The sequence below is a fragment of the Pogona vitticeps genome, chromosome 11, assembly GCF_051106095.1.
Source record: "Pogona vitticeps strain Pit_001003342236 chromosome 11, PviZW2.1, whole genome shotgun sequence".
Classification (NCBI taxonomy): Eukaryota; Metazoa; Chordata; class Lepidosauria; order Squamata; family Agamidae; genus Pogona; species Pogona vitticeps.
Genome location: NC_135793.1, coordinates 1888279 through 1905669, shown reverse-complemented (window position 1 = coordinate 1905669; position 17391 = coordinate 1888279). Strand labels below are relative to the sequence as shown.

General features: G+C 43.8%; 1 protein-coding gene across 1 annotated transcript in view; it reads right to left on the bottom strand.

The window, feature by feature from the left end:
* NEXMIF (neurite extension and migration factor) overlaps nt 1-16572 on the bottom strand; it is an 82724-nt gene extending 66152 nt beyond the window's left edge. Inside the window, exon 1 of the mRNA XM_078380676.1 lies at nt 16433-16572. The gene's annotated coding sequence lies outside the window, so the exon portion shown is untranslated. The remainder of the gene's footprint in view (nt 1-16432) is intronic.
* Between the last annotated feature and the right edge of the window lie 819 nt (nt 16573-17391).

Genomic DNA, 17391 nt, shown 5'->3' with positions numbered 1-17391 from the left:
CACCGCCCCTGATGCAGCCAATTTCCATGACTCCGAAGTCCAGCCCGAAGCCAGCATATGGGGCACGTCCAAAAAGACCAAACACTCCACAAAATCCACTTACACTTCATTTTGATCTCACTGGCCCTCCCAGGTTTTTGCTCATTGTGGAAGATGGGGAAAGCTCAATTAAACACACCAGCCACCACTAGCCATGGGCAGAGGGTCCTCCAAACTTCCAAGGTGTGCCTGTTTGTACACCCTCCTGCTCACGTTGGGAGGCATCTGTGTGTCAAGGATGCAGGGCAAGCCAACCAAGGTCTCCTCCCTTCCATCTCCAGCCCCAACCTTTGAGGTCTCCCTTTTTCTCACCAGAGAGGGAGGGGAAGGGCGACAGCTAGTAGGGACAAGCGTTGGAGGCAGGTGGGAAAAGGCTGCTCTCCTGTGTAGCCCCAATGCTTCTGGGGCCCACGGCCATACGTATGTCAGGGATTCGGGGAGTCTAGGAAAGACCGAAACCAATGGCTAAAGGCCAAGAGGTCATAGAGCACTCAAAAGGCAGAAACACAGAACCCATCAGTCACGGAATAGGAAACAAAAATTCCTGATTGCTGCAGCCCATCATTCTAGATCAAATAAATTTAGGGAAAGAGAATGATATATTGGCTGGTGATGTTGGTGAAACCCTGAGGATTGTTCTGGGCACAAGAGTAACATCATTATTTACAGCTGCCGCAACTGAAGTCAGGACACCACAATATCCTCTTTCCAGTAGGAAGGAACAACAACAAGAAGAATACTGAAACTGAAATATTTTCCATCATCCACATCTGGGTATTCATATTGACTGGGCAATATCTAAAATTCTACGCCAGCTCTGCAAATCTGTGCTTGCTCTCTATTGTACTCTCTAGTTATGCGTATTTCTCCATTCAGCTCCTAGCACTTTAGCTTCCCTTATTCAACACTCCAGTGCTGTTAAAATTCAACACCACACCACGACACATTGCACAGCTTCTAAAGGCTCAGCTGGAGGAATGATGTATGACTAAGGCGTATTGGAATAAAACATTGAGTAAATTGTGTGTATCCTCACAGGGCTGGGGCACTGAATCTCTCATACAACCGAGTCCACAACCCACTCTTTAGCTCATTCTGTGACACACACACACACACATCCCTTGGCTTTGATGCCCCTCCTATTCTTTCACGCTCCACGTGAAAGCATCGCAAGTTAGCCGAGCTGCATGAATAATACAGTCAACAAGAACTCATTGATGTCCTGAAAGGGGAATCTGTTGGCTGAAAACAACTGACCATCTATCTCCCCACTCCAGTTGGCAATTTATTAATTTGCGAAATGTATATCCGGCCTTTCTACTGGAAACGGCACTCAAGGCAGAAAACGGCATTATGCTCAACAACGTATAAATTAAGACACAAAAACAAACCACTTAAGAGGAATTAAAGGCACACCACCTCCCGAGAAAGGAGCAGACCTGAACCGACAGGAGCTCAGCTGAAATGACAAAGGACTGTCTGTTTTTTTAAAGTATATCCTGCCATTTTTAAAAAAAGTATATCCCAGCCAGCGAAAAGGCAACAAAGAGCCTCCCTTAGATGAGGGTTCAAGAGCTGTTCAAACGGAGTAGACAGATAATACATGATTTGGTTCTCAGTAATGCTGAATTTACCCTAATCCTTTAATTTTGACCATACTTTTATATGTTCACCTGATTACTGCATCTCCATTATTCTTTGCAGGCCACCTGGTAAGGGCATGCCTCTGAAAAGGAGGGTCATCATCATGTGCCGTCAAGTCAGTTCTGACCTATGATGATGACCCTTTTCAGGGTTTTCCAGGTAGAGGATACTCAGAGGTCACTTCCCATTCCCTTCTTCTGAAGGTGTCCTGGGACCCAAGGCTACATAGACTGGCTTTATTCGCAGGAGGCCCAGTAGGGGAATCAAACTCCCAACCTCTGGCCTCACAGCCAGATACCTAAACCACTGAGCTATCCATCCATATAACAAATAAAATACATGCATTATAAGCAAGCAGAGGGTTTGCCTCCATACATTCTTTAGCTTCTATTTTGCCCCATGGTTTCAGAGATGTGAAAAAGAGGGACCTGTACTTACCCACAATTAGAGATAGGCACGAATCAGAAAAATTGTGATTCGTTTTAATGAATCATGAATTACAAATTTATGATTTTTTTTTTCTGATTAACTGATGAAATAAATTTGTCAATTGACTTGAAAGCCCTGTAAAACAGCCCCCAGGCACCTAGAGACAACAAATTCACAACGAAGCTTCCCCTGACCCTCCTCTACAAGTCCTGCAAGTTTAGTGAAGTTTCGGTTTCGGACATCCAAGTTATGCACCCACAAATACCCCCCCCAATCCACCAAACCTGGAGGGATTGTAGAGGACAGTTAAAGGAAGCTCCCCTGTGAATTTGGTGCCTTTAAGTACCTGGGGAGGGGAATTTCATACCCAAACAGACAGACAAATCAAAAACCACTAAAAGTTTACTGATTCATATTCGTCAGAGGCATTGATTTGTACGAATACAAATTGACAAATTTAGTTATTTTTGAAGGAATTTAGTGGTTCATTTTTTTTAAATCCGTGCCCATCTCTATTCACAGCTGTAAAAGCAACAGAGAGAGGGAAAGAGAGAGATCAAAATGACTACAATAATGAGTATTAAATTGCACTATTAATAGCGAAGAAGCCAACTGAAAAAGCAAAACATCATATGTGTACATAGATTGCATTTTAGTACTATATCTTATCTTCATGCCACAAGGAGACAAAGTAAAGATTTGGATAGGCAATAAGAATATGTAGTTTCATTGTGGAATAAAATATACCAAAGCTGAAAACGCTCCCTCTGTGTGCCATGCATTTCTAGCTGTGTTTTTTAAAAGCTGTATTTGGGAGCCATTTGTCTGACACATGCAAGTACAATCACACCTTTGTTGAAATTTCAGGGAGTGGGGAGGGAGCAACAGGAAAAGGTGAGCCTTATTTTAATAGTATTTTAGTAAATTGGTTCCTGACTTTTTTTTTTCAAAGAAGCACAAGAAGCAGCTACAAACACCATACCCTGCATGCAAAATATAATTGAAACCCAGGAAATCCTGAGGTTTAGTCATAACATACAAATGAATTCCTTCAAGGAACAAGCTCTCTTGTTATTATGCTGAACATCTGGGTTTCGCTGTAAGGCACCATTCCAAATTTGGAACCATTTATCCTAAATGTCTCAGAAAGGTTATGGCATCTCTTGAAGATTAATGCAGATAAAAACTAAACATGGCCTAGTGCATATGGCACAGTATGGGGATTTTCTGTGAGGCACAAAAGCTAGGACTCATTAACTCCATTATACAAAATTCACATCATTTCTCCATTACCACATCGCCATCAAGCCATTAATTCTGCCTTAAAGACAAGAAATGGACCCTACACTGCTGAACTGGAAAAGCATATATTTTCAGAGAGAGTTTCGCAAAGCCAGCAAAACTGGGGAAAAGCGGGGATGGGCTTAGCCTTCTTCCCTAACTTTGATTATTGGGATCAATTCTTGTTAGAAACTGTGTGTATAATGCTATTTTCCCCAAAGACGCCCAGTTGGCCCTTTCCATCAAAGACCTTGTACTTAGCAGTGTCGAAGCTGTCACATCTTCAATGTCCTGGGATGCAAGCCTTCCTCAAATGCAATAGAAAGTGACTTTGGATCAATAAAAAGTAATATGAGGCACAAGACTGAGCTGAGAGTAAATTATTCTCTATGTGTAAATACTTAAATCCTAACTCCCATGTTACGTATTTCCACCTTCCATTTTATCTATTTGTGTTTAGACAACAGTTTTACTCTTATGCTCACTGCGAAATTGTACAAAGGATTACAGAACTTCAGGGTATAAATGACCCTCAAGGCAGAGTATGTGGCATGGGGCTGCCAGTCATGAGAGGAAGAGCAGAAATGAGTAAACACAAGACTTGTAAATGCTTGCTCATGAAATAATCAACCATGTGTTCATGCGCTGGCTGTATCAACTCATTCCCTTCTCTATAATAGCAGGGGGCCCTAAGACAGGCAAGAAAATGGCCGCGCATGAGTCTCTAAGAATTAGCATCAAAGATTTAATTCATTTCTTTGTCGCAGAACTCAGAAATACATACAATGCATTTACATCAACGTCAGTTGGGCTAGTGTTGACGTGTTGGTTGGCAGTTACAATGGTGCCTTGCTTAGCAACATTAATCCATTCCGGAAAAAATGTTGCTAAGCGAAAACATTGCTAAGCGAAATTAAAAAGCCCATAGAAACGCATTAAAACGCAATTAATGCGTTCCTATGGGCTTAAAACCTCACCTTTAAGCGAAAATCCTCCATAGCACCGCCATTTTCACTGCCTCTTAAGCAAGGAAAAACAGCGGGCGGCCATTTTGTTTTCCCGGCGGCCATTTTGAAACCGCCAATCAGCTGTTAAAAAAGGGTTGCTTTGCCATGATCACTTCCCCGCGATCATCGCAAAGTGAAAAAAACCCCATAGGGACCATTGCAAAGTGATCGGAAAAACTCCATTGCTAAGCGATTTCGTCGCTCAACGGAATGATCGCTATGCGAGGCACCACTGTATTGATTGATTGATTGATTGATTGATTAACTTATATGCCGCCCACTCTACCCAAAGGTCTCTGCGTGGCTTACAACAATTAAAATACAATAAAAATACAGTTAAAAAGATAAAACAATTAAAATACAATTAGAATAGATACTCTAAAAATTGCCATCAGGACCCACAGTTGATATTATTTCAATTAAAAGCCTTCTGGAACAGGAAGGTTTTGACCTGGCGCCGAAATGTCATCAGCGTCGGCGGCAGACGAATCTCAGTCGGGAGGGTGTTCCATAGTCTGGGGGCAGCTGCCGAAAAGGCCCTTTGTCTACAAGCCGTCCCTCTTACCTCTTTGAGGGATGGCTCTTTCAAAAGGGCCCCCTGGCCAGATCTTAACTGCCGGGTAGGCTCATATGGAAGGTTCTATTAACTTTCCCATTTGGCCTTGGTTGTAAGAACCTCCTAAGTCTCTCCACAATACCATACAAATGCCATGCCGTACGCCAGGGAATTTTATGCAACCAAAGGCCTCCATCTTCTTTCCTTTGGCAATTTGCAGCTGCCCATGATGCTCTTCACATCAAATTTTCCCCAGTCCTGCCCTTGCTTTTGCATCCATCCCTCTTTATCCCTCCCTCTGAGAACGGCTGGAGAGCTCAGGGGTTGAGGTCTCTGGCTGGGCAGCCAGAGGTGGGGAGTTCAATTCCCCCCAGGGTGCCTCCTTGGCAGGGGCTGGACTCCAGGATCCACTGGATCTCCCTTTCCAGCTCTGAAGTTTTAAGATGACGACAATGATAATTCTCCTTCTCTGGATTCCAAAGTATTGCACCCTGAGTAACGCACCAACCTCCTCTCGTCTCCCAGAACACGAAGAGCATAAAATACAAGCTGTGGGATTGATACTAGGACAAGTTTTCCTTCTCCCTCCTCTGGCATCCTTCATCAAGCAGACACAACCTCGATGAGTCACAGCTCATCTGCGTTGTGCTGTTTGGATCGGCATTTCCACGCACCTTTCGGTTAGATGGCAGTGCCAGCCTAATTTTAGCAAAGAGTAGGATCATGTCCCCTGGACTGCAAAGAGAACAAACCTATCCATTCTGAAGGGAATCCACCCTGAGTGCTCACTGGAAGGACAGATCCTGAAGCTGAGGCTCCAATCCTTTGGCCATCTCATGAGAAGAGAAGACTCCCTGGAAAAGACCCTGATGTTGGGAAAGGGTGAAGGCAGGAGGAGAAGGGGACGACAGAGGATGAGATGGTTGGACAGGGTCACCGAAGCTACCAGAATGATTTTGACCCAACTCCGGGAGACAGTGGAAGACAGGAGGGCCTGGCGTGCTCTGGTCCATATGGGGTCACGAAGAGCCGGACACGACTTAATGACTAAACAACAACAAGGATCATGGCTTAAAATGTACTGTAACACTATAGTTAAAAGCGTGGAGGGGTGAAATACTTTTTCTGCTTGGCCTGAGCCAGGATGGTCCTTTGTTTATCACTTTGTGGCTTGAAGTGACCACAAAATGGGCATCATTAAATGGCAAGATTTATTTAAGAGCGATTAAGGCTGCCAGTCAACATAGCTTTGTTGTTGGTTGCCGTTTTATTGACTGTTCTTTCTTGGTTGCAAAATGACTAATTCTGTTTGGAACAGGTTTTTAGACAAAACTTCTTCAAAGGTTTCTGTAAAATACACAATACATTTCCTTGCGCAAAAAGAATAAGTAAATAACTTTCTCCCATTGTCTATTAGCCTTCAATTTCCAACCGATTTACCATTTTTTTTTCTGGTGTCTATCCCTTTTGTTTAGTTCTGCCTCCGGCACTCCTTGAATTTCGCTTCGGAGATACCTGACACCTTTACATAAAAGCCCATGACACACATAACGGACGCTTTTTAGGGAGAAAGGCTGTTTCACGTTAATACGCAGCTAGGAGAACAATGGACGAAGACATGAATCTTTGCTTTTACTCCAGGTAAATTATAGGGGGAGGGGAATATTTCTCCACTAGCAGCAACGTGCTTTTTGATGCCCAATGATCTTAGACATTCCTCCTCCATATAATCAAAGATTTATCGCTGGCATGAATTTTGAAAAGACCTCTCTTAAACCTGCTCAATGCAAACACTCGATTCTACAGCTCAAAAACAGGATACTCTTCTTGGGGGGGGGGGGGGGGTCACCACAATTGAGCAGTGCCAGCTTCCATGTTGAGGGGCCCAGTGCCCACCCGGCAATGCCAACGCAAGGAACTGGTGCTCATCTAAAGAGATGGCTCTTTGTTTTCTCCCACACCTTAACTTGCTCCCTGCAGAAAATGGGGCTGATTTTACAGCTCAGCCTTCAGCTTACACCTCCCTAAGTACTTTCTGGCAAATAATTCAAACATTGTTTTCCAGGCAGAAGCAACGGCATCCACGAATATAAAGCGGCTGCGTAGTCTTGCCACGTAATGGGCTTTTTGTCTGAATCAGAGGTGGAAAAGCAATTCACTTCGGCTTTTAAGATATATATAGAGAACAGGTTTTGATAGGCAAAAAAACATTTTTGAAGGTTTCAGTGGAAAATGAAATGTGTTTTCTCGCACATGATCCATCGGATCCCTTTCAGCTCTGCAGTTCTAAGATGATGATGTGGTGTTTAAGTACAACTCCCATCATCCTTGATCACTGGTGATTGATTGGGAGGGTTTTTTTTTTTTTTACCTCTCCACTGTATGCTGACAATACTGTCATATGGTAACTAATCTAAAGCCTTTCTTGACCTCGAACTTCATTTATCAACATTGCTACTAGTACTCTGGCAATAACTAACTTATTCTTTCTACTGATGTGTTTTATCTCCCCTTTAGTCTTTTTTTAAATATTACACACACTTTTATTTGTTCCTGTTGCTTAAATCATGCTCCGAGCAGCCATGGGCCCCAGGCAGGATATAAATCAAGTAAACAAACAAACAAATAAATATTTACAGGCCTCCAGGCTAGTGGAATTTAGTCATATTTATTCCACTTTATTTTATTTTATTTCGACTTCTCATATCCTGCCCTATAATGCTTTTTAAAAAAAATTTAGAGTTTCATAATTTTCTAATTCCATTCCTACCTAATTAAAGATCACCGTCTGTGGGTCTCTGATTGTGCTTCCTTTCCACTTTAGATAAACCTTCCGACTTTAACAGGAACGCTATCAGGTGATGCCATCAACATTCCTGCCTACTCACAGAACGACAGATGAAGCAGATAAGGGAGCCATTATTTCAGCAGTGAAAAACACTGAAAAAAGAAATGCAAGGAAGTGTATAAAGGAGGCTACCATCCGGTAGAAGCTGTGTGGAAATGTGCTAATTGTACTCCACGAATCCTGGCTTCCATGGTAGAAGAAAAGTGTTTTTAAAAACAATAGTCCTATATTTCTCTCCAAGAAGGCTTGACTAGCCTTTATGAATACTTTAGCTGGCTGTCTAGCTCAGTGGTTGGTTGGGAATTCGTTTCCTCATTGAGTCTCCTGGGAGAACAGCCAGCCTGGGGTGGCCTTGGGCAAGCTGCATTGTCCCAAGGTTTCCTCTAGAGGAAGGGAAGGGTAAAGCACCTCTTACACTCTACCTGGGAAGCCCTGGATTGACTTGATGGCACATTAATGTTGTTGTTGTTATCACTTTAAATTAATTAGTTGATTAGTTATAAATTCCAGTTTGCATGACCCCTCACAGAAAGTTAGGAAACACAAGTTGTCGCTAACTAAGAAGGGTGCAACCTGAATTTCAGCCGGAAGAAAGCAAAGGAATGGAGAAAATTCTGCTTCCTTTTCAGAAGAGGGCTTTCTTTTATTATTATTCATACTCGACTCTCCCCACAAAGCGCATAGAAACACGCATGCACACAATTTCATACAACCTGCACTTTCTCCCAGCCAACTCCCCTAGAACTGCACCAGCCGTTCAGCTGGCTTTCTCCAGCAGGCCAATCTGCCCATTTCCCCCCAACACACATTTTAATAAAGGAGGGGGGGAATTAAAATGAAGAAGAAAGAAACAAAGTAAAAGCACTCTGCCAGCGTTCATCGTCGCTGTCTTTATCACCACCACCATCCCGTATACAACTGTGCAATTTATAAATTAGTTTGATGGTCATGGCGAGACCCATTTTCCTGAGATGGTCCAACGGTTTCGGTTCTTCACGGGCTGATGATTAGGGGGCATGTAAATCTCATTGTACTTTACTCTCGCAGGGGTGAATGAAACATTTCAAAAAGTTTTCTGCCTGCTGTGCAAGTTTATCGGAGTTTTTGACTCCTTCTTGCAGCGCTTTTCTGCACACCCTTTTTTTTTGCACACTAAAAGAAAAAGTCTTGTATTTTGCATTGAAAAAGCCTTGTGTTAGGCAAAACTTACAAGATTTTAAACAGAAAATATGGATTACTATCAGGTATGTTGGCAGGTATTTGGGCCCCGAGTCCCAAGACTGAGTCCTTATTAAAAACAAGCTTTCCTTTCCCCCCCCCCAGCAAAAATGGAGGGCTGGGTGGGTTCTCCATGTGTGTTTGTGGAGATCAGTGGCTTGCAAACCACCCACTTTTGGTTCCATCTGCCCTTTGCCACCTGCCTCTCCCGTGTTTCCAGGTGAGCGTCATCAAGCTTCTTCTGCGTTTACAGTGTCTTTCATTAAAAGAAAAAAGGCCTCGAAAATGCGACTTGGAAAAATGAGTCTGAGTCATGAGTTTGAGTCGGAGTCATTGCCAAACAAACAAAACAAAAAACAAACAAACACACACACACACTGAATTGAGTCACTGGTGCAACTTAAGTACGACTCAACGGCAAGTCATGTAAGCTGAGTGCTCTTCTCTGGTTCCTGTGCAAAAATACAGGCACAAAACCCACCCACCTTTTTATTGCCAAAGCTGCTAATGATGAAGACGGGGCTGGTCTTTCTGTTGTTCAGTTCTGCTTTTTTTTTTCTCCCCCCCCCCCCCCAACTGAGGAACAAGAACCTTTACAAGCATTCATTGTGTCCAGGCTGGGAATGCCACCTACCACCACACCTGTATGGAGCACGCACTCCAAAACTCAGAAGCAAATTCTTCTCGCCTTACCCTGCTCTCATCTGCATCACCTGAAACGCCCACCAAGAATACAACTCATGAATTATTATCGTTCAAAGCCTGACATTCTGGAGGAATGAAAACCTGTTGGTGTTTTTTTTTCCCCTCTCCAATCTACTTTGCTAAATTTCCACTAATTGCTTTTAACATACTTCCTCCGCCCGTATCTTCACGGCTTAACGCCTCACGGTCGTTCCTCCGGGAGTTTCTCAGAAAGAAAATGAAATCTAAATACATTCCAGCAGTGTAATTGCTACTGGCCTTTGTAACAGATACTCCAATCCTTACCAATAACTGCTTTAATCAAAGTTTTCAGATTAATGAAAACCAGGAGAACGCACTGAGTGTCTATAAATAGTTTTACAAGCCGGTGAATTGGGCGAGGTGTTAATCTCCTCTTTTCTATAAATAGCACCACTAGAAAAATCCATTGTTCTATGAGGTTTTCCCCCAGTGCCATTGTCCACAAAGTTTGGGGAGACATCAAGACAGGAGATGGGACTTCCATGCTTAATGGACTTCCCACCCCTTAATTTGGCAGGGAAAATTATGGAGCGAAAGCCCCGTGGCAGCACGAGGTATGGGGACCAGAAATCTCTGAACATCCCTGATCCGCAGGGAGAAATGGGCCCAGCCCGACAACAGGAATCCGAAGAGTCCATGAGACTTGCAAAAGCCTCGTGGAAAGACTACATTCCAACCAAGGTGACCTCCTTTGTTTAGTCTGCCAAATTATTGGGGTGAAAGTCCATGAAATACTTAATGCTTATCTTTAAGTGGAACCAATGGCCTTGAATGGTACTGAGTGCTCCATCACTGGCAGCATTCAAGAGAAAGACCACCCCCCCCCGGTCAAATCTGCTTGGATTTGGATTCCGGCCTTGAGCAGGAAGGGTTGGACCTGATGGCCTTCGATAGGCCCCTTCCGACTCCACGATTCTAGGATTTGACTGAGACACAGTGCAAGCAATTTTAAGGATGGAGGTTAGTTCCACAAGGACGACCTGTAGCCACCTGAGCAACTTTGAATGGAAAGCTACCCAGTGGTGCTGAAACATGCCACAACTACTTGTTCTTTTAACTGCACTGTGGTGGGGGTGGGGAAATGTTCTCAGTGATGTCCACTCTTGCACATATATGTTATTAATCTGCAAAACAGCTAAACAGATCCCTGACACAATGCATATGAATTAGTATCCTGCTCCAGACCTTGAAAGTTGGACTTTTACACAGCTAAGACCTTCCCGACGAGACTCTTGTGTGTGAGTGGACACCAACAAAATCCTCTTTCAGTTTTATTCTTTTTTTCAGTGGAAAAACCTTGTTTTTGTCCCTGTTGCTCTTTGTGATGTCAGTTCTGTTTGCTAGTTCATTGGTGCGTCTGGGTCTGAGCTGTTTTAATCAATTTCGTTCCCAGTTTTGGAAACTCTGACTCGTCTTTAAAATAGAGAAAGCGAAGCGAGTAAAACGGGCAGTACAGAGGATGATTTAATTATTTGTAACATAGTCCCTAGGAACAAGTAAAAAGCTGGGAAGGGACACTCTCTTAGATTTTTTTTTAAAAGTTAAGATATGATCCTGTGTTGCAGTTGAAGAGAGGTTAGTAAAGGTGGAGGGTAAAATAAGGATGAATCCAATGTACAGTCTCAGGTAAGCTAAATCAACTCCATGAATGGGCCTCATTACGTCAACACTTAAGTACAACATGGTTAATGTCATGTGGATTACTCTACTTAGAACAGGGATTCTCAACAACTGCCTTTAGCTCAACATCTTAAAAGAGATATGCACAAACATCTGGTTCACAATACAGTGAACAAATAAACATGGTTCAAGCAAACCAGGTTTTACAAGCCAGCAACAAACTGCACATTCTATCTCTGGTTTGTGGCTCACTGATCAACCAACCTTTTGTTTGCAAGGATGCGTTTGGCCACACCAGCAAGCAAGAATTCAGCAAGTCCCTTATTCAATGTGAAGAATGAACTTAAGTAGTGAACTAGTTTTCAGGTTTTCATTTAAAGGTCTTTTCATTTCAAAACATCTGCCCTTGGTTTTTACCCCTCCTCCTCGCAGTTCACCCAGAAATTTTAATCAAGTCGTTCCAGTATTGTGCAAGGAGTTATCCATTTAAGGCACTTTATAGAGCTTTTCCTGTATAAACTCCATTTCCTTCCTCTCTGGAGAATATCAGTGCCTCCCAGAGAAAAACCTTTAATGCTACCCTTGAAGAAAACCACTGGCATTCTTCTACAAGAAAGGGAATGTAAAGAACATGTGAAGACTTTCTGAAGGAAAAAAGCATGAATAGGGAGGAAAAGAAAACCAAAGAACAGCTTCAACCAGGGAACTTTCTGTAAGGGGACATGGGACATAAAGAGAGGCCCCGTGCTTTTCTGTTGGTTCAGTCTCCAAAGCGGAATACGACAATAAGAACAGAAAGTCTACTGGCAGAAGTCCCTGTTCTCCCTGATTTGTGCAGTCTCGATGCAAAATTGTGCCCCTCCAACTGGAAAGCACAGCAAACCCAAGTCTCTGTATTTTGCACAAAATGTTCTAGGGTACCCTTGCTTTGAGAGGCAAAACACACACACACACACACAAACACACACACACAGAGAGAGAGAGAGAGAGAGAGAGAGAGAGCACAGAAAGACTGGCTGATAGTTAAGAAAGATTAGAACAACCGATTTAGTGATTTAAATTATTATGCAAAGCAGCAAAATCTTGAGAAATTTGTATAACTTACAGAATTCTCCCAATTGCACACATTGTGTGATTTAGGAAAAATAACACCACAGATTTGGGTGGGTGGGTGTGCGCACAGAAGCAAACACATGGTAAGTTTTGTAGAAAGCAACAATCTCAGCAGTGGATGAACTCTACTGAGGCTATTTTTGGTGTCCTTGCAGGTGAGGAAAATAATGTGACGATTCCTCATTCTTGCGTGCAAGAACTAGACATGTAGAGACTTACATCTTTATTCCCTATCATGCTGTGTTGGAACACTGCGGCTCCATTGAGCGACTGGAGCCCCTAACCACTGAGTGGCTTAGGCCCTCCCATGTAATTTTCTCATCTCAGCTGGTGGCCAACAACTATCAGCAATGGGTTTCATAAATGAAATTATACATTATGTGAAGATGTATTCCTTTCCTCTTTTTTTGACCCTGAAATCCTTGAGAGGCCTCTGTCCAAAAATGTGACATTATTAGCTCTACAGTTACAGAGAGGAGTTTGAGATAACAGCTCTTTGCTTCAACAAATCATTTCTTTGCCTCACGGCACAGTGGCTAAAGTGCAGTACTGCAGTCAACACTCCGCCCATGACTTGAGTTTGATCCCAACGGGCTCAGGATGTGGGTTCGAGGTTGACTCAGACTTCCACCCTTCCAAGGTTGGTAAACCAAGTACCCTGCTCAACAGGGGGGCAAATTGTTCCTTGCATAATTATGTTGAAAACTACCCAGAGAGTGCTTTAAGTGATATGGGGCAGCATGTTAGCAGCACACTTTGCTTTAATTTGCTTCTTTTCAGAAAAGACACCCACTTTGGGAGGGGTCTCATAGCCACAACAGTAGGTGGGACTCAATCCTCTCGCCTAGCATCTCTGTCACTACCGTTCTCCTAAACCTCATGAGGTGTGTTCGGGCACACCAGCAGATCGGTTTTTATCCTCTCCGTGTACTTCAAAAAAATGGCTTGAGACAACAGGGCGGGCCTTCCAATTTCGAGCTTGAAAAGCCACATGAGGCGGGACCAGCTTGAAAACGGAAAAGTCGTATGTAGGGAAAGGTTGGGTTCTTTCAGGCTGTGTGTGTGTGTGTGTGTGTGTGTGTGTGTGTGTGTGTGTGTGTGTGTGTGTGTGTGTGTGTGTGTGTGTGTGTGTGTGTGTGTGTGTGTGTGTGTGTGTGTGTGTGTGTGTGTGTGTGTGTGTGTGTGTGTGTGTGTGTGTGTGTGTGTCCAGTGGTTGGGCCCAGACTCAGCTCAAGTGAACCTCATTCAACAAAGGAACAAACCAAATAAATAAATGAAGGAATGAATACACGTCCATCTTAGAGCATACCAGAGACCCTAGTTTACCTTGAGATCAACCCGAGTTCTTTGCTAAACACACATTTTCTATTACGCACAGAATAATAAAATGCTGCTTATAGGAACAGAATGAAGTGGCTGCAATTCACTTGAAACGACCGAGATTCTCCGATTTAATTATCACGGCCCAGGAACTGCAGGTATCAATGCCCCAGAGATAAAGCACAAACAGTGTAATTCTTCCCGGCTCTCGTCTTTCAGCGCATGATGGCTCCCAGGCATGCCAAGGTCAGATATGAGAGAGAGAGAGAGAGAGAGAATTTCCTTTTCATTAGACACACACACACAAGACTGCCTGGTGTTGTAACTGCAAAAGAGGGACAAGAGCAGAAAGCTCAGCCAGCCAAAGGATGAATGTGCAGCTCAGGATCAGAAGAGGGTTGGACAAAATTACAAGAAGCAGATTCAACCCCCCCCCCCCAAGACCTCCTTAACCAAATTATCTCCTTCCTCCCAGGAACTCCTGCCGAAGACTGCCGAACACACACAGCACGGTGGTGGATGTTCTAGTCGGCTTCCCAAAGCGCCTTCCCTTCACGAGGCAGACCAAGCGGCTCAGAGAGGGCGCAGAGAATCAGAGGCTATTTGTACCTTGGCACAGACACACCCCACCTACGCACTGCCCAAGGCAGCCTATAGAAATATGGTTTTCTCTCTCCCCCTCCCTCATTTGATCTTCCTGACAACCCTGTGAGGGAGATCCTGCCGAGAGATTGTGACAGGCCCCAGACACCCTTCGCTGCTGAGACTGGTGTTCCGGGTTCAAAGGCCTTGCACCACAGCATGATTTATACTGGCTTGAGAGATATCCCCAGGGGCTTCTGTTAGCTGGGTCAGGAGAATGAGTGATGTGTTTAAGGTGATCATTCTGCTCAATGGAGAAAAGCAGGTCAGGACCTTCTCTGTGTTTGCTCCCAGAGACTCTGGAACTCCCTCCCACTGGAGGCCAGGCTGGCCCCGTTTTTGCTGTCCTTCCACAAGCAGGCAAAGACCTTTCTCGTCAGGCAAGCTTTCCCTGAGTGATTGGCTGTCTTTTTAAACAGATGGTTGCATTTTGTTGCTTTTAAATGTCTTTTTGGCATTGATTTTATTCACCATTTTTAATATAATACAGTGGTAACCTCGTTTATAAATTTAATGCGCTCTCCGGGATGTTATGTATTGCAAAAAAATTGCAAACTGAAACGTGGTTTCCCATGGGAATGCATGCACAGGGGGCGGGGGCGCTATAAACCTCTTAGGTGCAAGGCATCCTAGGGAAACGTGCTTCGTATTGCGAAAGTAACTCTTAAACCGAGGCATTATTTTCAATGGATTTTCATTCGTAAACCAAAAATTACGTTAACAGAGGTGTTCGTAAACCGAGGTACCTCTGTATTTGTTTAATTATTCTTTAATATTTGTATACAGTGGTGCCCCGCATAGCGAGGTTAATCCATTCCGGATTAACCCTCGCTATGCGAAATCGTTGCTAAATGGGTAGGGGAAATGTATTGAAACGCATTAAACTTCGTTTAATGCGCTCCAATACCTTTGTTACTTACCTGTTCAGCGAGGATTCCAAGTGCCGGCAGCCATTTTCGTGCCTTCGCTAAGCGAGGGCAGGGCGCGAAAACGGCTGCTGGCAGCTATTTCCGGGCTTCCGGCGGCCATTTTGGAACCGCCGAACAGCTGTTCGGCGGCTCCAAAATGGCCGCCGCAATACCCGATCTTCGCAATGCGGGTTTTCCCCATTGCGACGATCGGGGATGTTTCCGTATAGCGATCCCGAAAAAGGGATCGCTATACGGAAACATCGCTATACGGTGCACTCGTTAAGCGAGGCACCACTGTACTTGCGTTTTTAAGCTTTTAAACATTGTCTTTTAATGATGTAAGCTGCCTTGGGTCATTTTTAAAGAGAAAGGCGGCGTAAAAATATTTTAAATAAATAAACCCTCTCTTGCGTCACCTCATCATACTGGTTCCCACTTATTTACTGGTTTACTGCACTTCTCGTATACCACCTTTCCCCAGGCAATGGGGCTTGAAGCAGCCCACAGATTGTTAAGACAGGAACCAGAAGCGTTTTAAAAACGATTCATCGTGGGAATATTAAAATCACTCTATAAAAACAGATCAAAAATTTGAAATGTATTTTAGAAACAAATTTAAAGAAATATACTGGTAGAGCCAACCAGCCATGTTGAAATTAAACACTGAAAACCTGTCGGAACAAAAATATCACTGGTTTCTCCTTGAACGAGGGGTTTGTGGTTTACGTATTTATTGGGAGCCACTTGGGAGATAAATTTGAAAAACCACGTTTTCATTCCATGGGGAATAAATTTCCTGCCTTTCCGAACAGCGTCCTTCACCACATCCTTTCCTGAAAGTCCCACGCACAAAGGAAGACGAAGAAAACATAGAGCAAAGCTGCATATCAGTGTGTGTATGCTTTTGTTTTGACTACAAGTACCATCACTGGCTGGCTGTGGGATTAGGGGAATTGTAGTTCCCTGCCAAAAAAAGGGGGGGAATCAAACTGCTGTGCGGAAGGTGTACCGTCTGAACGTGATGGGATCCATAGGAAATGCAAACCACCCAGGCTGTGTGAACTACACGCGGACTTACCGAGCCACCATGCCTCAAAAGATGAATCTCCATCGGCTCACTTTGGGATATTTGTTTTTTCTGGTGCTGGTCTCTGTCACTTCTAAGAACTGTGCTGGGAATACAGGGGACCTGTCAAAAAGGAGAAGAAGGAGAAAAACATCAAGAGGAGATTGAATCGGTGGATACAGTGGCACGCTGGCTTTGAGGCGCCCATGAACTTCAATGGCCCAGGTGAATCCAAGAGATTCACCTCTCCAAGAGAGTCACAGCGGAACGACACAACCAAGCAATTAACTTTGCTCCCAAGCAGGGCAAATTCGATTTAAACCAGAGTGCTTTAAATTACGATTTAAATTTTAGGCACTGGATTTTTGGATTATTTAAATTTGAAAATCACTGCTTTTGATTTAAATCTTGATTTAAAGAAATTTGATTTGTAAAAAAATCATTGATTTTTGTCTACGCTGGGTCAAAGCATGGACATAAAAAAACCCCCAGGCTTCTGCTCTTTCAGGATTCAACTCTGTGCTCTCTCGAGCTCCATGCAAACTTTGAAGATTCACATGCTTTGCAAGGTGAGAGAGGAGACAATGTAGAGAGTGCAATGTGTAACTGTGAACAAGGCAGACTTCTTTGCTAGACAAACACACCACAAGGTCACACGGGCCCGAATCCTGTTATTTATGCCTCCTAGTGTAACTCCACTGACTGTAAATGCCAGCGGCAAATGGCCACAAGCTGAGAAGGTCAGCGGAGGCCTCTGCAGTCACGCACCTGTTGCGTGGCTTGGCACAAGACAAGAATACCTACCCTTGAAGCCATTTGCCACCGGAATTCGGAAGGACGTGAAACACACCTGTCACCCTCTGTGCTGAGCACCACACTTAGCTACGGAAAAGGCCTGCTCAGAGACAGAAAGGAGGCCAAGTCAAGGCATCATCACGTCCTCTGCCAACTCAATTGTTGGCATGTGCAGG